General features: G+C 41.0%; 1 long non-coding RNA gene across 2 annotated transcripts in view; it reads right to left on the bottom strand.

The window, feature by feature from the left end:
• Positions 1-22,679, bottom strand: part of LOC120531396 — a 33,187-nt gene extending 10,508 nt beyond the window's left edge. For both annotated transcript variants that reach the window (XR_005634101.1, XR_005634100.1), the window contains exons 1-6: positions 22,604-22,679; positions 9,664-9,745; positions 6,961-7,151; positions 4,575-4,753; positions 2,522-2,691; positions 2,268-2,386 (exon numbers count right to left, since the gene is read on the bottom strand). This is a non-coding gene — a long non-coding RNA (uncharacterized LOC120531396). The remainder of the gene's footprint in view (positions 1-2,267; positions 2,387-2,521; positions 2,692-4,574; positions 4,754-6,960; positions 7,152-9,663; positions 9,746-22,603) is intronic.
• Between the last annotated feature and the right edge of the window lie 1,715 nt (positions 22,680-24,394).

Genomic DNA, 24,394 nt, shown 5'->3' with positions numbered 1-24,394 from the left:
ATTCATTGTGCAAAGGAATGTAAAGAGCAAGACAAAAAAGACTGATGACAGACAGACATGAAAGGCACTATATAATACACAGATAGCTAGATAGATAAACATGAAAGGCACTATATAATAGATAGCAAGATAGACATGAAAGGCACTATATAATAGATAGCAAGATAGACATGAAAGGCACTATATGATAGCTAGATAGACATGAAAGGCACTATATAATAGACAGACATGAAAGGCACTATTGAATAGCTAGATAGACATGAAAGGCACTTATCAAGGAAGAAGAAAAGACTGCTTAGTGCAGTGTTGTGTACTGTGCTTGAACCGTGCTGTACAGGCAGGAAACAGGGTAAGGCGTTTCCCATGAGGGAAAAAATAAATAAATAAATAAAAGTGTGTGTATTGAACTTGTGTCCTGCATCTCTATAGTGTACAGGCCACTATATATATATATATATATATATATATATATATATATATATATATAGTCAGAATTGGAATTGCTGTTGAACAGTTTGCAGACTGCTGGAGAAGTGCAGCCCCTATCTATGACAGGACAAAAAGGTCTGGCTCATTAATCCAAATTTCCACTAGAGGCTTCCATCTTGCAATTTGGCCCCACTCTCTACTGCGAGTACACGAGACATGTTTCACTCTAATTGGGGCACCTTTGCTTCTCCTTACGGGGATCAAACCTTGGACATCAGCGTTGCGCCATGGCACCTGGAGTGCTTACTTGACAGGGTGTAGATAACAGTCTTACATTCATAGGTCTGATCACAATCTGATATTTGGGTGGTTATCTGCCAGGAAACACTTGTGTTTTGGTGAGACAAACACCACATCCGAGGTTCAATTCCCGCAAGGGGAAGCAAAGGTGCGTACACCTGATGAGCCCCACAAAGGGTAAAACATGTGGCATGTACTCTTTGTATTTTTTGGCAGGTACTCTAGAAACATGCGCATGAGAAGCTGCTTCTCACAACTGAGAGGATGTGGCAGATGTCCGCCGACTGGCCGACCCACCATAAGCATTACCTGGTAAGGTAACCATCCACATATTAGATTGTGATTAGGCCTATGAATGTAAGAGTCTGATCAACACCCTGTCAAGTAAGCAGGGCAAACGCCATTGCATATATATGTACATGTTTGAATTAACAGACAAAAAATTTAATTATATGCAACAAAATATAATAGAAATGGTCATGTGACCAGAACAGTGACAATTTCCAAGGGGTATCTGCACAGCTAGATTAGATTTCTTTGAGAAACACTTAAGTTATTATTATTATCATTAATATTATTATTAGGATTATTTACTAAATATTACATGATTAAAATATCCAAAGAGATCGACTCTAATACAAAAACTCAGCTAAGCCAGTGTCCAGCCCACAACTCTCCAGGTAAAATTCAGTTAACATACTCTTTGAATCAGATAATGTTTAACTATTCAGTCTGCAGCAGTCATGCACAGTCATAGGATGGTGAGTGTGCATTTGCCCTGTGGGTACCCATAAACACTCTCTGATGTTAGCCACAGTGATGTCCACTTCCTCACGATGTTGTAGGTGGTGCCACCTGCCTGCTGGAGGCGTCAGCCACAGCAGTCATTTGACTTGCTGTTCATGGATTTAAAGGCTTTGCTCAAGCACAGTTGAGCAGAAGCAGTGGACCTCCAAAAGCGCATATAAAAAATAATATCTACAATTAATATAATATGGTATTATTTTAGGTTGGTCCTCCCTGTGTGGAGTTTGCATGTTCTCCCCGTGTCTGCGTGGGTTTCCTCCGGGTGCTCCGGTTTCCTCCCACAGTCCAAAGACATGCAGGTTAGGTGGATTGGCGATTCTAAATTGGCCCTAGTGTGTGCTGGGTGTGTTTGTGTGTGTCCTGCGGTGGGTTGGCATCCTGCCCAGGATTGGTTCCTGCCTTGTGCCCTGTGTTGGCTGGGATTGGCTCCAGCAGACCCCCGTGACCCTGTATTCGGATTCAGCGGGTTGGAAAATGGATGGATTATTTTAGGTTCTACTTACTCTGTATAAACATAATTATAATTACAAACATGACCAACACCATTTTTTTCACAATTACTTGTTTAAGGTCTATTTTAGGTATAATTTCTTAATGACTGTTCTGAATCTGACACAACTTTTTGGGGGTAGAGGAGTGTTAAATTTAGTACTCTGGCATTGTAAAGCAGGGGCTGAACAAAGGAATATGGTTCGATGCCCTTTAGTAACAATTTTGAAAACTCTGCTTACCTCGGAAATTTCAGTTATGATGATTTTCTTTTCTTTCCCAGCAGTGCTTTCGATTTTTCTTCAAATAGAGGATTCTGTGCATCTTTTCATGTAGTCCCTGTCAGGTGCTAACTTAAATCCTGTTGATCAAAAGTGAATGCCTGGAATGAGAATCTGAATGCGGTTTCCAAGAAGAACAGAAACTCAGTGATATCAGATTCACAAAGCATTCCTGCTTGAATCCATTTAGGTTGTGAAACTCTTTAAATCAGTACCTGCTCATGAGAAGTTGGACCTCATTTTAGTACAAACACTTGAAGCACAAGAACCGCCAATGGACAGGGTGCCATTTGGAGAAATCCAAGGCAAGAAGGTAAAAAGCCAGTGTTTTGGAATCACTGCAGGCATGGGATTTATTATTTAATTACTGTTAAGGGTCAATTGCCTGTTCAAAAGGAAGAAAAAAAACTGAAAATAAAAAGATTGTTTCATTTAAATGTGTTAGCCCAGTGTGTGAGACAACATCATGTTACAATACTCTTATTTAAATTATTAATAAGTTGTGACATTTTTTACTTTGCTACAGTAAGCAGCCCAGCCGCAAGCCATTTTGTCGCTCTTAACTGCTCTGACAGCTGGCTAAGTACAAATTTGTGGGAGCAGATTCACCAAAAACCCCAGCTCAGTCCCAGTCTGTGTGGATTTGGCATGTTCTCCTTCTGTCTGCGTGTGTTTTTTATTTATTTTTCTTGGTCATGAGGAGAATATAACGGGCCCTCCACTTTACCAGAATGGCAGCAAAACCTTGCTAAATCTATAAACATACCATAGATCTGTACTTTAAAACATATTCAATTGGCAACATAAATAAGACTAGAACAGGAGGCGTTGACCCTCTTTATAATGTGGCTGACATTTGACATGTGAAAGCTTGATTGAATGTTGCCATCTTTGTTTGTGGTGCCACACTCAGAAACAAAGCCATAAAGAGTAGCCAGCCCTCCAAACAGAAAGTAGCCTATAAATGGCACAAAGACAACACTGTGATGTCTGGACTTTCCTTCATGCTTTGACGTGACCAGTTAGTGTTTCTGCAGTAAGGGCCAGTGGGCCACAGCCTTACCAAACATTGTGTAGAATAAGTAATAAGCTTCTGTCAGATATTTTACCTAGTAATAAAATATTTATAATCCTCGTCTTTGTCTTTTTTAGCACTCAAGCATTATCTAGTAACATATCGCTTCTTACAGTGTGTGAAATTGTCCTTGTGTCAAATGCTGCGAGCCTGAGGAGCTGGGCCAATAGGCCCTGCAGTGTCCTCGGTATCCTCGGTTGTACGTTTGCAACCTTCACTTTAGTGAAGGAGCCCGAAGGTCACCATCCACAATAAAATAAGGACTACCTGCTGTTGTTTTATCCAAATTGTGTTTTTGCATTACTAGTTTGAACTTTTCCCAGTCACATGCAAATAAAGAGGTATGAAATATCCAGTCTGCGGTGGGTTACTTCATTGGAGTGCAGGCGTCAAAATCCGCTGGACAGACACTCGAGGAGTTCTTTGCACCCAGTGGTCACTGTTGGCTTACTTTCTCATTTACACAGATAACATAACACAAGATGGTCAAATGTGCTTAATCCCATTTAGAGTAAAAGATGGCCAGATCCATCCCAGCAGCATCAGGGGCAAGACAGAAGCCATCACAATTCCCGGTGATGCACACACTCATATCTCTCTGTTACTATTATGATACGTGATTTTCTCTGAGACACTTTAACGTCTCGTGAGACAAGGCAGTGAGACAAAAGGACAGCTGCTGCACAGGCTTTTAAATGATCGATGCGCAGTGCGACAAGCAGAACACGCAGCTCGGCAGCAGCAAGACAGCAGCTGATCCGACCGCATCTCCTTAGTGTGCGTTCAGCACCCTCCTTCACAACGCGAGCTGCAAAGTGGCTGGTGCGTAGCGCACCCTTGAGTGATGCGAGCAGTGGGTAAAGCCCCCTAGTATTTAATTAAGAATCTGTCATTTAACCTAGAAGATATATTATTGGGATGTAGGAGAAGGAACAAACACTGGAGCAGCCTGTGAAAAACTCCACACACACATAAAAGAATTTTCCAACACCACACAGACACTGACCAGCCGTGGGATCAAACCCAGAACCCTGGCTCGGAGAAGAAATAGCATTAAAAACTGCGCTACCGTGTTAACTCTTCTCATTTACTTAATAACTGTTTTTCCAAAAGTATTAAGCAACAAAATATTGAAATGCATGCTGTTAAGCATAAAAAGACATAATGTTTGTTAAACAAACACGTCCACTCACCTGTCGTCTATAAGTAGATTTCAAGCAATGTGCTTGGCTTCGCCTGAGCTATGGCACAGTAAATGTGATCCAGGTCTATGCCAGCACAGGCCGCTTCTTTCCAAACTCAAGTCATTCAACTTGTAATACTGGCAAGTATGTAGGGAAAATTCTAGAAGACTGGAAAGACTTCCACACCACTGCAAATAAAGCTTATAACAGTTATCCCAAAAGAAAAGATCAATGGAACACCTCAGCAGGTATCCTTTGACTACACTTACTGTACTTTGTACTGTATCTTAGTGTAACGTGCGATTAGCATTAAATAACACAACCATTGCTGTCAGATTTCCCATGGAACACATTCATTCGTTGATTCATTTTTCACTGTTTACATGGGACAGGGTCACAGAAAAAACAGTCTTAGCAGTGAGGCCCATACATCCCTTTGCCCAGCCACACTTATCAACTTATGCAATGGGATCCCAAGGCATTCCAAGGCCATTTAGGAGGCATAATCCTCCTGGAGAGACTTTGGTCTTTCTTGTGGTCTCCTCATAGCTGGTTGTGCCCATAAAACCTTCACAAGGAGGCAACTGAATCAGATTCCCAAACCATCACAATTGGCTCCTTACGATGCAGAGGATCAGCGGCTCTACTCCAAGCCATTCCTGGATGTCTGTGCTTCTCACCCTGTCTCTAAGGGAGAGTCCAACCACCCTATGTGGAAAGTTCATTTTGGCCGCTTGTAACCCTGATCTCATCCTTTCGGTCATTGCCCAAAACTCATGACCATAGGTGAGGGTAGGGACGTAGATCAACTGGTAAAAAAGAGCCTGGCCTACTGGCTCACCTCCTCCTTCACCACTACAGATCATTACACAGCCACATAACTGCACTCACCGCCCCCAATCCATCTCTTGATCTCATCATCCCTTTTTCCCTTTACTTGTGGACAAGACCCTGAGGTACTAAAACTCCTCCACTTGAGGCAGTAATTCACCACCAACGAGGAGAGGATAGCCCACTTTTTTCATACTGAAGACCTCAAATTTGGAAGTGCTGATCCTCATCCTTCCCACTTCACATTTGGTTGCAAACAGTCCCAATGCATGCTGGAGTTGACAGTTTCCATGGAATTATCTGATACAACATATAGTATATTTTCAGAGATAATTGCTGTAATTGAAGGGTTGATGCTGTAATGATTACTGCTGCAATCTTATGGATTGAACCAGCCCGGGTTTGAACCCCATGTCGGTTCTGTGCCAGTATGTAAATTTTCCTCTGGGTAATTGCGTTTTGCCCACAAATCTCCAAAGACGTGTGTTCAGCTAACTGGCCCAGGATGTGTGAGTGAGCCCTGCAATGGACTGCTATCTTTCCCATGGCTGGTTCCTTTCTTGCCTCTGAATTGGAATAAGCAGGTTTGAAAATGTCACATTATATTATAATTTAAATACGCCTCATGGCTGCACAATATTGCAATGCTTACAATAGCAAACAAAAAAAAGATGGTTGCAGATGTTACTGCAGAGTCAGTGAAAAGAGTGAAAGAATTAATTTTACCAGTAAGCAGTTAGTTAGCAGTTACTGGTGCTCTCCAGCATCTGCCATTTGTAAAGCATAACTACTGGGCAGCCTACTGTATGTATCAGGGAGACGCACACTCTGATTCATACTTTTAAGGATTAAGGCAATGCTGTTGTGATATTTTTGTTCTGCTTGTTGTGTATGATTCATCCGCTTTTCATTCTTGATTTAGAATGATTCCATGCATAATGGTGCCAGCGCTCATCTGCACGACCTTGTCTGTTTTAGACTATGCAGCCTAATTTCAGTCCCTAAATGCCAGTAATTGTAAAGTATGCTTGACGTATACGCTGCGGTTGAAGGACCACATAACACTCCACTCCTAAGGGACCTTATGGTCTCTCAGGAAATGGTGGTGAGAACTACTTTTAATGAATCTGAAGCAGCTCAAACTTCACACAATAAATGAAAAAAAAAAAAAAAAAAAGCAAACAAGGCTTCTCGTTTTGCCTAAACTTTCAGGTTCATGTTGGATTTGAATACCTTTGCATAGTTACAAATGCTGCAGCTTTTTCCAGAGTATTAGTTTCCATTGAAACCGGACGCCTCCTTTCCAAACTGGCGTGAACCTCACATCTGCTTGTGGAGGGCTTTCTTTTCCATAGATTACAAAGCTGAATGGGATTTAGCGCCAACTTACTTTTGCTGTCATGTTGGAACAGAGGCCCTTATCTAGTGCTGGGCTTTGGGCTTTGCTCGTGGAATATTCTACATTATGAATCATGTAGATGAATTTTAAAGAGGTAATCTTATCAAAGTAAGGCAGGAAAAAGTAAAATCAAGCTGTAACTTGGCCTTTCCTATGAAATATTACCTAAAATTAACATATTTTTCCAGTGTTTGTTTCTCTTGTGAGTCATTCCCTTAAATATTGGACACCGGCTTGGCCTTGCAGGTACACTGCCTCACATTTCCAGAAGCCCAGGCTCAAAGTCCTGCTTGATCATCATCTGTCGTGGCCTCTGTGGGGCGATCCAACACTGGGAAGAGGTCTCTTGCCAGAACCTTTTCATAGTTTTCAAAAAAAAAAAAAAAAGAAATTCTATTATACTCCCAAAATAGTACAAAACAATAATTTATATTCAAGTCTTACTTCTTACTAATGCAGCAAAACGGTTGATTATTGATGCGCAGAATGAAATATTTCTCTGCATTTTGTTATGCTCCTTGGTTTTGACAATTGTGTTCAGAGATTCTGTCAGGTAAGGAAGACAGACGTTTTGAGGTTTAAGCTAAGGAGGAAGAGCTGGTGACTAGCACAGGCAAGTAAGAATTTCACTGTAGATAGACAGAAAGTTATTTAGGGACATTTGGCTTTTAACAGACGCTTTTAAGTAAATAAATACATAAACTGAGAGATAAATAAATACACACACACTATGGTCTGAACACACACCAGAATGACTAAAGAAAAATTATAAAGAATGTAAATTTCTGCCTTGGCCATCCCAATGAGGCATTAATGCAGGCGTATTGGTTAGTATGAAGGAGACACAGTAGTGTGTGACCAATTAATTTCGGCTTCTAGTCCTTCTGGGAGAAAATAACGAAAACATCCTTTATGGCATCTAAGTATCTATCGAAGTATCTGGCTCCCAGCCAAGACATCACAAAGAGAAGTGGACTATACCATCGTATGCAGTCTGAGTGTTCTCTGTATATCAAAATGATTTTTTTCATGTAGTTAATTGGAACCATGAAATTGACACTGTGATGGACTGTCATTCTCATCACGGTTGGTTTCTGAGCTACTTACTCCAAAAGCTGAAGCTCCAGTTCCATATGATCCTGATATAGAAGAGCAGAATATGGATGTGCTTATCATCTGTATGGTGCCACAGCAGGACATACTGTAAGAGTTGGAGCTCTGTCCTCTTACATACATCAGTAGAAGCTTTGTATTGAATGATAAATGGATGAAGACGGAGACTTTGCCACATTGCTTATCACTTTACCAAAGTGAATTATGGGTCGCGAGACATGATTCACAATTCTAATGAATGGGAAAGGGTCTTGCAATTGGGTCACTGTGGGCAGTTTAAGCAAACACCATTGCTCTGCTATGACCTACAAGGAGGACACCCGACCCATTGCTGGTGGTGATTCTTCAAGAGGGTGGAGATGACTGTCCGTGGTGATTCTTCAAGGGGATGTGAGGAATGTCCATGGGGATTCTGGGTCTCAAAGGCAAAATTGGGTTGTGGAAGCCACTGCTCTAAGGACAGGATGTAATAATAGCTGCTGCTTCATTTATGCAAGCCCAGGCTGAATTTTGATTCTTTATAGCAGGGGTGGGCAGATTCAGTCCTGGAGGGCCGCAGTGGCTGCAGGTTTTTGTTCTACCCCAATTGCTTAATAAGAAGCACTTATTGCTCAAGTTACACTTCTACTTCACTTTAGTTGTCTCCTTCGTTAAGATTTTGAACCTTTATTGCTTATAGCTGTATTCTTGGTTTTTAATTGCTCCTAATTAACAATAACATGCAAATGACAAAAGAGACCAGCATTTCTCCATTTAGCTTGTTACCATTTACACCAGTGTGTATTTATCATGCACTATTGGGTTTAATTAAATACTTGGAAGGAAAGTGAAGAGAAAAAGTGAAGCACTGAGAATTACTCATCTGTTTTAGACTTCAAATTATTTGGATGATATCCTTAGAAAGGAAAAAGAAAATCTAGGATATGAGAATGACCTGACATAGCAGAGTTAAAGCACTCTCAAGCCATGAAATTAAATAATTGACAAGGATTGGTTTTTAATTAAGCAACTGGGTTGGAACAAAAACCTGCAACCACTGCGGCCCTCTGGGACTGAATCTGCCCACCCGTGAGTTATAGCAAAGATCTAAAGGTGCTACTAATGTCTACAACTGGTTACACTTCCAAACACACCTAATCTAAACTGAATATGGTGTCATTCAAAACACCAAATCTTCAAGGAATTTTACTTAACACCCAGGAAAAAGGGCAGTTTAAACAGTCCATTGCGTTACGTCCAGTAAATCCACACTCATCCAGATCTGAATTCAATGAGAATCATTGAAAGAACAGCAAACCTTGGGTGGGTACAGACAGACAGACACCATGATCTCCCAAAAATGAACTCTTCCAACAAAACATAACTCTTACATTGCATACAATACGCAGGTTGGATGACAGAACAGTTCATTATTTTTGATTGGTTTTCTTTTTCTTTGTAAATTACTTTACCCTTTTGCTCAAGCAGTTGATTGTGTTAATAGTTTGTCATCAGCCGTCTTTAATTTAATTTTTGAGTTTTTCCTTGTTAAAACCCCCAGTTCCACTCCATCGATGTGGTGGAGCCACTCAGGTCTACTGTTGTTAGGCCAGTCACCTATAGCTTGTGTATTTAATGGTTTTCCAGGTCTAAACGCTGGGACATTGAGCCTGTAAGTAGGTCTCATCTCGTTATAATTAATTTTATATTGCATTGAAAGCAGAATAACAACAGGAATTATAAAAAGAAGCGACTAAAAAAGGTAAAACAACCCACCTTATCCAGATCTGAGCCAAGAGAGATATTATGAAATAATCCAGTTCTCAGAGGAAAGGAGAATAAAGGGACCATGATCCGACTGCACAAGCAAAAAGAAAAAGAACATTAAGAAAAAAACAAAATCAGAGGGCCACAGTAACGGAGCAGAGATGTAAGTTTCTTATTACTCTTAGTGTAATGCTTCCCTTATTAACAGAAATACAGCTTCTTTGATTAGTTTGAGTTTGCCCTTAGTTTTATATCTATTCCGAGGGTTTTTTTAAGAAAATATTTCTTCTTGAAATAAAAACATTTCAGTTCCAAATTTTGTTTTGGGTTATTCCCTTTATTGTTGTGTTTATTACTCTCAACTATGGTGAGATGGTGTATGAGGCCTCCAAAAAAAACCCACAAAGCAGAAGTTCACCCTGAGTAAGTCCATTTCCATCTACCACCTAGAGGTTTCAGCCTAAGCAGGCCTCAGAAATGGAGAGCTGGCTTTGAAAGTTCAAAATACCAGACAGTCCCAAAATACATCACAAAAGAGAGAACAAGCGTGAAACTCTGAGATGCACAGACAAGTTTCAAAGATTCTATATAAATGATTATATTTATTGGGAAAGAACAAAAATCAGAAAAGGGAAAAAGTAAGGCAAAAAATGATTTGTTTCAAAGGGCAATCCAAGGCAAACTAGTCCCAATCCACAATCTAAAGATCAAAACCAAGAAACAAAGGAAGAAATTCAATAACTGGAAATAAACCAAAGACAGACAATACTCATACAATTCATAAATAAACTCAATTCTCCACTGCTATGGGAAACAAATTCATCCTCGTCCTATTGAACTATGCCACCCAGTACCCAGAGGCCATACTCCTCAGGCTCAAACAGATATTGAGGAAGGTGGTTTGGACAGACAGGTAGGACTGGGACCAACTTCTGCCTCTCGTCTTGTTTGCCTTCTGGGAGCTACTGCAGGCCTCAAATGGGTTTTCCCCTTTTGAGCTGCTACATGGCAGACAGCCCCGGGGGGTACCTGACCTTGTCCAAAAGTGCTAGGAAGAGGAAGTTACATCCCACTCCTGTAACATCATCGAGCATGTCTCAGAGTTACACAATTGTTTTGCACGACTTCACCGCCCTGTGGTTCAAGAACATGAGAAATGCCTCCGACTCCTCCAAATGATGGACATGTAAGATAATTGTATTTTTCTAATGACTTGTCTTCAGCTGTGTGTCAATGTACATTATATATTATACACTCACCGGCCACTTTATTAGGTACACAATGCTAGTACCATATTGGAACCTCTTGTGCCTTCAGGACTGCAGTAATTCTTTGTGGCATAGATTCAGCAAAGTGCTGGAAACATTCCTCAGGGATTTTGGTCCATATTGACATGATTACGCAGTTGCTGCACATTTGTTAGCTGCAAATCCATGATGTGAATCTCCCATTCTACCACATCCCAAAGGCGCTCTATTGGACTAAGATGTGGTGACTGTGGAGGCCATTTAAATACAGTGAACTCATTGTCATGTTCAAGAAACCAGTTTGAAATAATTTGAGCTTTGTGACATGGTGTGTTAGGAGATGGGTCATAAAGGGATAGTCAGGGTCAGGGTCATCAACAGTACTCGGGTAGGTTGTGGCATTTAAACAATACTTAGTTGGTACTAAGGGGCCCAAAATGTGCCACGAAAATATCCTTAACACCATTACACCACCACCAGCAGCCTGAATCGTTGATACAAGGCAGGATGGATCCATGCTTTCATGTTATTGATGCCAAATTCTGATCCTAACATCCAAATGTCACAGAAGAAATTGAGACTCATCAGACCAGGCAACGTTTTTCCATTTGTCCAATTTTGGTGAGCCTGTGCAAATTGTAGCTTCAGTTGTCTGTTCTTAGCTGATAGAAGAGGCACCCAGTGTGGTCTCCTGCTGCAGTAGCCCATCCGCTTCAAGGTGTGATGTGTTGCGTGTTCAGAGATGCTCTTCTGCACACCTCAGTTGTAACAAGTGGTTATTCGAGTTACTGTTGCCTTTCTATCAGCTCAAACCAGTCGGGCCATTCTCCTCTGACCTCTGGCATCAACAAGGCATTTTTGCCTTGAGAACTGCCACTCACTGGATATTTTTCCCTTTTTCGGATCATTATCTGGTTGTGTGTGAAAAACCCAGTAGATCAGCAGTTTCTGAAATACTCAGACCATCCCATCTGGCACCAACAGCCATGCCACATTCAAAGTCACATTTTCTTCCCCATACTGATGCTCTGTTTGAACTTCAGCAGGTCATCTTGACAATGACTACAGGCCTAAAGCTGCCATGTGATTGGCTGATTAGATATTTGTGTTAACAAGCAGTTGAACAGGTTTGCCTAATAAATATACTGCAGCTTATATTAGGAGTGAAAGCTGCACTTTGACACAAGTTAAATACATCCCTTCATTTCTCTTGCCTTAATATCTCTGCCATGGCTACTGGGAAGGGATATGCACAGGTTCAAGTATGAGGTGCAATTCTAAAAGAGCACATTCTGCTGAACATACCGACTTATAAAGCCAGCCTTGTGTCACTGCTGCTGGGGCTCCACTCACAAAACACAGAAAACAGCACCACATTTAAAGAGACAGAATACAAGTAATAAATGATAAACAAATTTAACAGAAATAGCATAAATACATGAAAACAATAATTTACAATAAACAAAAACAATCAGAAAACAGAATATAAATACAAACCAGGGGAAAAAAAACTTTGTCAGTTGCAATGCAACATTTATGCTTATATTGTAAACATTTTATTTTTTTTCCCCACTTACGCTGTTTAGAGTTATCCTTTGTTTCATTTTAATTCTTTTTTTGTCTCATATTTGTATTTAATTAATCCACTAAGCTTAATTAAATTATTAAAGTAAACGTGAAGGGCTCCACAGCCTTCTCATTTTGACTTGTTCTGCAGTCAAAGAGCAGCAAGTCCCATAAGCTGCATGTGCTCCTAAAAAACAGACGTAACCAGCTGTAATGAACCCCAGCATAACTTAAATGTAAGTCACCTTGGATCAAGCAGACACATCTATAATAATGCTGGCCACCTACCAAAGCACGACAATCACGTATACTGTAAATAATTCTCTGCAGACAATTCATCCCTTGAGTTCATGATGCAATGCTTCGACTGTAACTGCACGAAGGAGAAGTAACATTTGCTTTGTTTTCTCCTAGAGGAGTAATTTGTCAGGTTACTGCATATTCATAATAGTTTGCAAACAAGTGGTACGCTGTAATTAAGCACATGCGTTCATCCAGAGCTCTTAATCACTGTGTGCCACTTGTTTGCAGATTATTATGTGTATGCACAGCCTATCAAAATAGCACTAACCCCAAATGGGCTATCAGTCCGCTCACACAGAACGAATCCGCTGAAAGTCATTAACTAACAACCCACACAAGTTCTTGGACTGGTGGAGCAAATTGAATGTGGACATGGGGAGAACATGCTAGCTCCACACAGACTAAAAACAGGACGGCGCCAGACCACCGGGCCCTGAAGTTGCAGCAGTATCAACCATTGCATCACCCCGTCATCACTCAGTGTGACTTACAGTGTCTACACACCCCAACACTAAAGCCCTCATACATTATTATATGGATAAGTTAAAGGTCAAAGAGGGTTTCTTATATGCCTACCTGTTAAATAGTAGTATACATGCATTTTGTTTTTTGTTGTGTCCAAGGAGAAGAATATCAAAACACATGCCGGTGAAACCCTAATTTTGTTTGCACTAACCTGCATTTTGTTTCAAGTGCCTAATTATTTGACTTTCTAGTTCACCACATTGGCACCCACCAACAAAAGTCACAATGATGTCCTTTTCATCATCAATTGTCAGCTTCAGAACGCCTCTTAGGTCCATGGGTTGCTGTTTCTGGCATCTCAAGTTAGTCAGTATTGTTTATTTGTTAAAATAAAAATCAGAAAGAAGAGCACAAAAGGATGAGTCAGACCTCGGAGGCTAGCCAGCATGCCAGTTCTCACTCCGTGAAATGTAGGCGTACAGCATAAGCCATTCTCCTGTTCCAATGTTCACATTCAACCCGGCGCAATTAGTAAGAGGACACAACAGTCACATTTCTGCAGTTCAAATACGCTGCCGCCTTTTCTGCCGGTTCTTTTTGCAGAGGACACAAACAGCCTCTGTGGGTACCAAGTACCCGTGGCATTCACCAACGCTGTTGGCAGCTCATGAGCAATAACAAAGCTGAGGCAGAGAATAAAGTTAAAGTCTGCTAGTATGGATAAAGACAACACGCAAGTGTCGATGAAAGAGGAGATGAATGGGGCCACATGATGGAGGGGACACTGCACAGACTCCACTCTTGGTCCTGTCACAGTCTGTATTTGTGTGTATTCCGTGCAGCTTCATCGTAGGCGTTAAGACTGCTGGACTGGGCTAAGCACCTGTGCACTAGACATATGCCCCTCGGTGTACCCCCGTTTTGTCCTGTTGGATGTGATCTAGAAGTTGATTGGGAGGATTGATAAATGAATGGATGAATGCAGTGGAGTATGACGGCCTATAGAATACAATGCCTAGGAGCTAAATAAAGAAAATGCTGCTTTCATTTCAGTTAATTATAGAGGAGGACTTTAGTGAAACTGATTAGTGGAAAAAAGCACAGTGCTTCCGAGTATGAACTCTTACATTTCTCCTTTTCTATTTCTGGGTTATGTGTTGTGCATATTTTGTGCTTCTTTTTTTCTACATACATATTTCTAATTATTGTACAGCTCATAACTGGAACTTAGTGAGCTTCATAAGAATCCACAGAGTTCAATTGAAATGAATCAATTAAATGCAGTATAGTGCAGGAATGGCTTACACATCAGATGTAAGGTGCTTTTCAGAATTAAAAGTTTTGGGGCCCACTGCTCTTTTTAAATGATCTTTATAAAAAATATAAATAACAAGCTGAGTCACAAATGTAAGTAGACCAGCAGATAATCTACAACCAGATTTATCATTACAGAGGGGCTTGGGCAGATGTTTAATGTACTGTAAGTAAATGTAAAGTATGACGCGGAGAAAGTAAAAATATTAGATTTGGATAAACAAATGGGAAATCAGAAACACGTAAGTACCCCTTAGTGGACTCATTAGTATCTACAGCAAGACAGTGTAGAGAAGCGATCAAGAAGGAATGTTAGGTTATGTTATCACGACGTGTGGAGGGCAAGTCAATGCAGAGAGATAGAGAGGAGAGGTTAGGAGCACACGCTTACACAGCACATCGCTGCACCTACCACATGACAAACCAGTTCAGGATCCTAGATTAGGACCCAAATGAAGCCATGCAATGGGTCACACCTCAGCACCACACTAGTTCAGATGGAATGGAACCAGTGTGAGGTTTATTATGGTGGCTGGAGTGGAAATTCTGCCACAACCCCCAAGTTCTCCCTGCAGGTTGGAGGGCCTAAATGTAGGGCTGGATGCAGATTAACGTCATACCCAGGATGGAGCAATTGCAAGTTAAGTAAAGGCCTTGCTCAAGGGCCTAACGAGGTAGAGTCACTTCTGGCGTTTATGGGATTTGAACTGGCAACCTTCTGATTACCAGTGTAGGTCTCTAGCCTCAGAGCCACGACTCTATGAAGGGTATACTTAAGTTACATTCTACAGTATAACACGCTGGTTAGACCTTCCTTTTCAAAAAGTACCGCATGCAGTTTCGTTCTCCAAATTTCAATAAAGACTCATCAGTATAAGAGAAAGTCTACAGAAGAGTGACTAGGCTGATTCAGGCCTGAGAAGTATGATCTACAAGGGGATACTGAAGGACCTGAACCTTTTCAATTTAAGAAAATGGAGATTAAGAGGCAACAGCAACAGAAGAGGAAGGACAAACAGAATTGCAGTCGTGGCAGAAACATATGGGATCCAAAACTAATGGAAAAAAACTGGAGCACAAAAAGAAAAAGAGGGGAGACTCTCCGTGCAGAAGGAGAACTTAAACGATGCTGCAGAACTACATTAACATGTGTCACACATGTGCGTTTGGGAGTCTGCCAAAGGGACAAAAAGACGGTAATTCAATGCCAGACCAGGGACGGCAGGTAAACCTCCCTCTTTTTTCTCTACAGACCCAACATAGGAAACTCTATCTGAATCCAAGGACGTCACTTCCTGCCCTGGCTCTGAAGACGTCATTTGCGGTTCTGATGACCTAACTTTCCTTGTTTGACCTTAAAAATCAGCCATTTTCTCTACACTGGTCACTTCTGTTTTGGACTCGAACCTGTACACACTTGTACTAAAATTTCAACCATTTTTGCAGCCAGGGAAAGCAATTGGGTGGCTGCCCCAAACCTATGTTGTGCGTGTCTGGCTGTTTATTTCACACAGGTTAGCATGTTCTGATGATTTCAAACATCTTCTCCTTCATCTCCTCCCCTTTGAGTTATCCCTCCTCCTTTCTTTAGTTTCCCAACAGTTTTTTATGGACTCCCGTTCTCCTCCTATAATTCTCAATACCCATCAATGTCCACCTGTTTGTCTTGCTTCCTCCGTGCTTTTCTCTGAATTTGCCACAAGCCCACCCATTTTCACCCAAACCATCCATCATTTTGATTGTGCTTCCACAATTTGTTTTTAGGCCACCCAAAACCCGGAGAGAAGGAAAATGGGCACAATAAGAGAAGGAACAATTCTCATTGACTTAAGAGCTTTAAAGCATGAACGTCTAAAAATGCAGAACATCAAACCTAGCTTCAAGAAGTGGACATGAGGGCTTAGATAGAAGATTAGTGCAGTAGTTAAGCATGGCTACTTCACATGTCCAGGAATCAGAGTTCAAATCCTGACTTGATCACCAACTGTGTGCAACGTCTTTCCTCATCTGCACATTTTTCCTGCCTACCAATGCACATTTGAGAAGATCTGGTTTGGGATGAAGGAGTGTGTGTGTGTGAGTGTGTGCAAAAGCCAGGTACCCATCTACAGTTTGCTCCCTTCTTGCACTCCATGGTGTGCAGGCTTTGGTCCCACGGCCCTGAACTGGATTAAGCAAACTACATAATGAATGAATGAATGGACGCTTCTGCTGCAAGGCCTAGGAGATGCTCCTTGCACACTGATTGATAAGCCTTAGACACTGATTGTGTGTTACATCACATTAGAAACCACAGGGGAAGGAGAATTCCAGCAGTAAAAGAAACCACAGCTGCAGATGAACCTGCTGGGGCAGACAGTATCAACTTTTTCCTGGTGAATGTGGCAGCTGGAAAACGAACTGGATGGACTGTGAAGGCAAGTATAATTGGAAGACAAACCTCATAGCCAATCCTCACAGCCTGCAAGCTGTTCAGAGGGCTGCTACTGATAGTGATTAGTTGGCACATTATTTTTATATATTTTTTTTTTTTGAGAATAAGCAATGTTTTGAATTGAAGAACCATTCAAGAATTGCAGAGCTGCGTTACTCTCTCTCTGTCATTTTTCTCCTTTTCACAGAGAGATGAGTCACAAGCAGTGGGTGGTTAAGTGCTTAATGTTAACATTATCATGGTGCCAAGCACCTACATAGCTATGAGTGGCATAATAAAATGAAACTCACTTTCTATTAATCTGCTCAAATGTCAGCTCCGGCCTGTAATGTTGCAAGGAACAAGAGCATTCAGACAGTGAAAATGATCTTGCAGCACCATACCCCGGGTTTTGCATAATTGGCACAGACTCAAAACTCCAACTTGTATTTGTCAAAATGATGGAGTGACTAATTTTGTTATTGTTCAATGGGCAGACTGTGAGAGTTACAGAAACACAGGGAACGAAATGATTTCAAGCAAAGCAGGAGGGGTGTTCACATCTATGGATTTGTGCAAGCAGAGAGGAAACAGATGGTGCTCAGAAACCCTGCCATTTCGTAGGTCCCCAAAGCGACCTGGCTGGTCACAATACAATGGCAATGGGCGGCTTCATCTTTTGGTTGCTTGCTTCAACAGCTGCTCCAGGAAGCCGCAAAATACCTTATTGGAAGAACTTATTTAAATCAATATCACAGTGACCTTCTGGAGCACAAACACAACAGAAAGGTGCAGCCTCTTGGTTTGATTTAACTGCTGAGACAATGAGGGCCAAACCTCTCTTAATGTTTATCAAGGAGTCACAATAAAAATTACTCTGAATCAGGAAAAAAAATGAATTGTAATTATGTCCTAGTTATGTTCTTACTCAGTTAAAAGTAGATGAGGAAAGCTGGAACAAGATGAAAGGGTATGAAGCGTCCAAAATAAGCCCCCAAAGCAGGCTATGACCCTCACCGGTCAGCCCATAAGAGATTCACCCCAAAGATGAAAATTCCTAAAGCCTACCAATGGAGGGCTTGCTTTTAGAATTAAAAATGCAGGGAAATTGAGAAATTCCATACCCGTTCATTTTCTGCACGCTTTATTGTATTGTAGATTTAATATTAAATGGATACATTTGACATTTTTGCCCATCAATCTACACTGAATACCCCATAATGACAAAGTGAACACATGTTTTCAGAAGTATTTACAAATTTATTAAAACTGAAATCTCTCATCTCTTCAAGTTTTTTTTTATCAGGTGGTGCATCCTGGTTGTTTCAATTTATCCTGGAGAGGCGTCACATTGATTGGTGAATTGATTAGACATCATTTAGAAAGGCACACACTTGTGTATAAAAGGTCCAACAATTCACGCTGCACGTCAGGAAAAAAAAAAAAAGACAAGCCATGAAGTCCAAGAAACTTTCTGTAGGTCTCTGTGATCAAATTGTGGTGAGTCAAAGGTCAAGACAAGGGTGTAAAACCATTTCAATATTGAGTGGCCTTGATAATTGTGAAATGGAAGAAGCATGGAACCATCAGGACTCTTCCTAGAGTTGGCCATCTGGTGAAACAGAGTAAGCAAGCAAGAAGGGCCTAGTCCAAGAACTTAGTGTTCACTCCAACAGATGTCCTCTGCAGAGATGCAAGAACCTATTGGAAGGAAGAGCATCTCAGCAGCACTCCTTCAATCAGGCCTTTATGGTGGAATGGCAAATTCCCACTTGAGAGTTTGCCAAATGAGAGCATGAGGAAAAAGATTGTAGGGTCTGAAGAGATAAAGATTGAACTCTCTGGGCAGAACTCAAAGCATTGTGTCTGATGAAGACGAGGTACTACTCATCACCTGCCTAATACCATCCCTACAATGAAGCATGGCGATGGCATTCTCATGCTATAAGGGTGCTCCTCACAGGCAGGGCCAAGAACACTGGTCAGAATCAAAGGAAAGATGAAGTCTGAAAAATGCAGTAAGGTTTCTGTGCACACTGAGTCAGACTGGGGCAACGGTACACCTTTCATTATGACAATGACCCAAAGCATACAGCCAAGACAACACCAAAGTATCTTTGGGCCAAGTCTTCGAATGTCCATGAGTGGACCATCCAAATCCCAAACCTAAAGTTCATAGACCACCTGTGGAGACACCTGAAGGTGGTAGTTTACAGATGCCTCCCATCCAATCAAATGGAGCGTCAGAGGAAGAATAGCATAAACTGCCCAAACTCAGGTGTGCAAAGCCTGCAGAGACTCCATGTTGTAATTGCTGCCAAAGGAGCTTCTACAATATACGGAATTAAGGGTCTGAATATTTACTGTATACGGATTGGTTATTCCGGTTATTCACTTCATCCATTGAAGAAAAATGTGTTCCATTCAGGTCACTTTTGATTTTCAGGAACAAGTAAAACCCACAGGGCGAATAGGGAGGATGATCGAGGATAGCAATGCTTTTGTCAGTCAAAAATTGCTTTCCAGAAAAAGCTTTGTGCGCGGGAGCATTGTGTTGGTGAAGCAATCGACCTGAGCGTTGAACATCCTCCACATTTTCTTGTCCTTCCTTGAAACGTTTGTGCCACTCAAAAACTTGTGTGCAAGACAAATTGTTATTACCGTACACTGTTTTTAACATTTTATAAGTTTCTGTGGCCGATTTGTTCAATTTCACAAGAAATTTGATGTTGATTTGCTGTTCAATTTTTTCACCTGACATTATAGCGGCAACTTGTGTAGCGATTGTTGTGCAAATACTGACTGGGCTATTCACAGGATATACCTAGCCGTTCGGCGGTTTGAGAGTGTGTGTAAGAGTGGATATAGTTCTATGATTCACGTTAGGCCGACCTCCAGACAGTTTTCCAGGAAAGCCCCAGGCCCAATCCCATTATTTTTGTGTCTCGCTTCGTAGAAATGAGAGATTTCCATTTCTGATTTTTAATAAATATGCAAACTTTTCTGAAAACATGTTTTTCTTTTGTCATTATGAGTTATTGAATGTAGATTGATGGGTAGAAATGGCAAATTTTTCCTTTAAAAATTATACCTACAACAAAACAAAGTGTGCAGAAACTGAAAAGGTCTTGAATTTCTGAATCCACTGTGTTATACATATCTCAAAATGCAGGGAGAGAAAACGTAAAAGCACTGGTTTGTAACCAAAAAGGCAACGAGAAATCTTTATAAAAAGAGAATGAAACTAAAAAAAAAAAAATCATTTTTAAAAAGGCAATCTACAGCAACCAAGTCCCAATGCACAATTCAGCAATCGAAAAATCAAGAATTGAGCAAAAATTCGAAGAAACCGCAAACAAATCAAGAAACACCAATTCTGACAGTAAACTCCACTACAAAACTCAATAGACGACTACGGGATCCTTCTTGCTGGAAGACTTCTGAAGGCAGAGGGGAGACCCAGCAGCAGTGACGTCAGGGTGGACCTGCCTCCTGAGGTTAAATCCGCAAAGTACATGGAAGGGCAGCACAATTAAAGAGGTAGAAATTAAAATCGATGAATAATAAATGAAACTGAAATGACACCAAAAATGAAAAATAATAACTCAAATGAACAGAATATCAATAATGCAGTGAGTAAATGCATACGATGGCTGTGATATAGCAAAAGTATGCGTATGACCATAACTACTTCTCGAGCGGTAAGGTCCTACAGCATTTGAAATCATCAAACAGCAGAGGCTGACCACAGAAGTCTCGGGCCTCGTGTAAAAAATCTTACTTAGATTCCACATTAAAATTTTGCTTACACTAGAAAGGCAAACATAACATACACACAAAAAAAAATGGATTTATTAAACCATATGTACACCAGGTGCTAAGCCACGTTCCAGTAAAAATCTCAAATCCACTTAAAACTGTGCCTGTGTGTACATGCTTTTTGCTGCTCCCCATCACCACCCGCCAGTAACCCTGTAAAAAACAGTTTTGAATAATCATGACCTAATCACTATATAAACTGGGCCATGTTCCTGAGTAACATCTTTACTTTAGAAACCATAGGGAGCACAGAAAATGAAATTTCAGTGAACATGACATTTAGTGGAGTTTAAGCGTGGACAGCAAGGCATGTCCAATAATCACTCTCTTAATAAAATAAGTTTCAAATGAAGAGTATCTTTTCTCAGTTTTCAAGGTCTCAGTTAATAAAAATGTCTTAAGTCGATATATTAAGCATACAAAGCACTACTGCCTCAAAGTGAAGGAGTGTGAAGGTTGCATCCTGGGTATTTCCCGCATGAAGTCTGCCTGTGGCTCCATGTGAGTTTGCATTCCAAAGACAAGCAGAGTATGGGAAATAGCGATGCTAAACAGTCCCCTGAAGTGTGTGCACACCCTGAGATTGCCTGGTGCCCGTCACTTACTGGGAGGGGCTCCAGCCGCTCCCTGCCCATGAGAAGCGGGGACAGAGATTGGACAGATTACCAAATAATATAATCTGACCGTCCAAAACAACTTGCATGTCACCAATCCTTAAAACAAGTAGAGAGATACTCGTGCCATTTCAATTACAGATTAGTTCACGATTTCAGATTTAGCGTGAGAGAAGTTATTTCAGGCTGAGCATGTTTGTTAACCAAACATGTTGACAGTTCACTCCAGATAGACTTTTGCAAGTTGTGCTACAATTCTTCAATTTCAATTCTTGGTTAAATTTTCCAGACAAGACTACAGACTGCTTTCCCTGGTACATTTGGACCCATTGATGACTTTATGTCTATTTGCTGTGAGCTGTGATGATGAACATTTCCTACAGAAAAATCAAGTCTTATGAAGAAATAAGACAATGTATGCTGTCTCTTAATAGGTATGCATCCTACCTTACTTGAAAAGCAGTCTCCATCAGGCTGAAGTCCTTCTTGGGGCCAAGCTTCTGAGGTTCGATTTTTAAACTTGACGAAATACTTAAAAAAAAAAAAAAAAGAGAGAGGCACAGAATGTGCTTTCGCAACTTGGGAAGAATCTGTGCATTTTTATGGCAACAATGACCCATGTGTACGCAACATTTTGTAGAAAGTGTGACACAGTGACACCCTTGATCGAGTAAAGAAATGCAGCCAAACCAGCTAAAAGACGACTCGCTTGTATAATCATTCATATCACGTCATATCAAGTCATTTTTATAATGTGTGTTGACTTCACAAACATGCTAAACCTCACAAGAGAGGACTATGACCTTTACACTCTGTTGTAGTTGTCTTTTGAGGGGGCCGATGCCACGTAATTGCACTGAAGAACGTACTTGGGGTTTCCTCAGTTTATTTTGGTTACCTGATGTCACTTCTCAGGATTAGAAACTAACGCAATTCTTTATCCTCAATAATTACATTGATTAATTACATTAATTACTCTCTGCTTTTAGAAAGCTTAAATCTCATGTCCTACAGCCTCGTCATAGCCTAATGGTTTGACACAACATGGTGTCTTTGATGCTCTTAAACACAAAGCAAATGGTCATACTGTATATATGAAGAGAACAAGTTTTTAGACACTGAGCAGATGTTTTTGTTCATGAAATTAGGCTACACCTGTTCATATGCAGGTTTTAACAATGGATGGCTTTCTGGCAGCAGGCACTTACCAGAGGGATCTGCCTGACAAGTCAGGAACATCTCAGCCAAGCTTCAGCTCCAGGATGCCTTCTCTGATGGAAGCTGTAAACCAACCGATGATGATATGATTTGGTTGTACAGTCTGGCATAAAAACACAATTTGTAGCAGTGTTCTGGGTTTCCTAAATGTAATTGGAGCAATTGACAACTCTTATATTGCAATAAGGGAACCTAGCAAAAATGAAGCTACTTTTCTTAAATGTACGTAGTTACATTCTGTTAAACTACAAGTCATCTTTGTGCATCAGTGGCTGCGGCCTAACCATATTTCATTTAGTAGCGTCGGCAGACGAATTTCTGCTGATGCTGTACATGAGGCTACTCTACCAGCCAATGCAGGTCGGCAGCACCATGATGGCACATGTATGAACTTCACTGGCATGGTTCACATATGGTAGTTTCAGGTGGGCAGAAAGGCATGGTCACGTATGCAAGATGATTGTGATTTCTGAAGGGTAAATTGCATACTAATGTGCATGTGCCAGGTTTTATAAATCAGATGAATTTTTGGCGTATGCAGAAAATCCACACAAGTTTTATAAATGATGTGTTTTAGCTGGTGTGGTTTCAACACCACCACCTGCAGGCCTACCCTTTTATGTGGTTGCCTCTGTCCAAACCTGTTGATGTTTGATACAGCATTGAGACGGGCTATGCAAAACAAAAAAAAAAAAAAACATACCCAAAACCATATCACCCACATCCGAGACTTTAAACCACCCTGCTCAACTAGGGATCCTTTACATTTGAATGAACTTGCTTATATAAAATTAACACACATCCATTGACTTTTTAAAACTGAATCTTTATGTCTGTGAACAACTGTTGCCAGATTAATTGCAGAATAACAATAACAGATTTTCTAATGTAACAGCGACATAAACGCATCATGCCGTTTCTGTTTCACGAGTATTAACGTGTCTGCATGGGTTTCCTCCCCCTGTCCAAAGACATGCAGGTCAGGTGCATTGGTGATCCTAAATTATCCCTAGTGTGTGCTTGGTGTGTGTGTGTGTGTGTGTGTGTGCCCTGCAGTGGGCTGGCACTCTTCCTAGGAAGTTGTTCCTGCCTTGTGACCTGTGTTGACTGGGATTGGTTCCAGCAGACCCCCGTGACCCTGTGTTGGGATATAGCGGGTTGGATAATAACTGACTGACTGATATGTAAGATTGCAAGAAGTCTCTACTTCCACCTGGAGTTGGACAAAAACCGGAGCAAATTAATACAGAAGCGCCCTGGCAGCACCTGTGCCCTCATGCTCCTGTGGCAAACTACTCAGCAGACCACTGTGATGCTGTTTACATAAATGTTGGTGTTGAAAGGTTAATTCAGAGACAATTTTAAATGTTCAGCCTCAACAAATGATAACAGCAGAGGGGCTTACATTTTTGAACCTTTCCCAAAGATCTTGTTGATTTGTCTCTGTAGGTGCTCTCTAGCTTCCATTCACTCAATTCACGGAGCCTCACTCATCTCTGCTAGATTCAAATTTTTCCTCCTCACCTTCTGTGTGCAGTTTGCATGAGTCCTTCAGTGTCTATGCGGGTTTCTAAACCTTACTTTGTATGCATCAAGCATTTCAGAATTAATCCTAGGAACTGCACTAAAAGTTGCACTAGGATAAGAATTTGTCTTACCTCAGTGTGGGACATAAGAAATGATTACAAAGTGTCTTTGTCTCACTGAATAATGGTGTGGTTTCATTTGTGGACACAACAGAGGGCACTGCAGCTCCTCAAACTCAGAACACAAGTGAAGTC

This window comes from Polypterus senegalus, chromosome 6 (assembly GCF_016835505.1).
Source record: "Polypterus senegalus isolate Bchr_013 chromosome 6, ASM1683550v1, whole genome shotgun sequence".
Classification (NCBI taxonomy): Eukaryota; Metazoa; Chordata; class Cladistia; order Polypteriformes; family Polypteridae; genus Polypterus; species Polypterus senegalus.
This window is presented reverse-complemented; position numbering and strand designations above follow the sequence as displayed.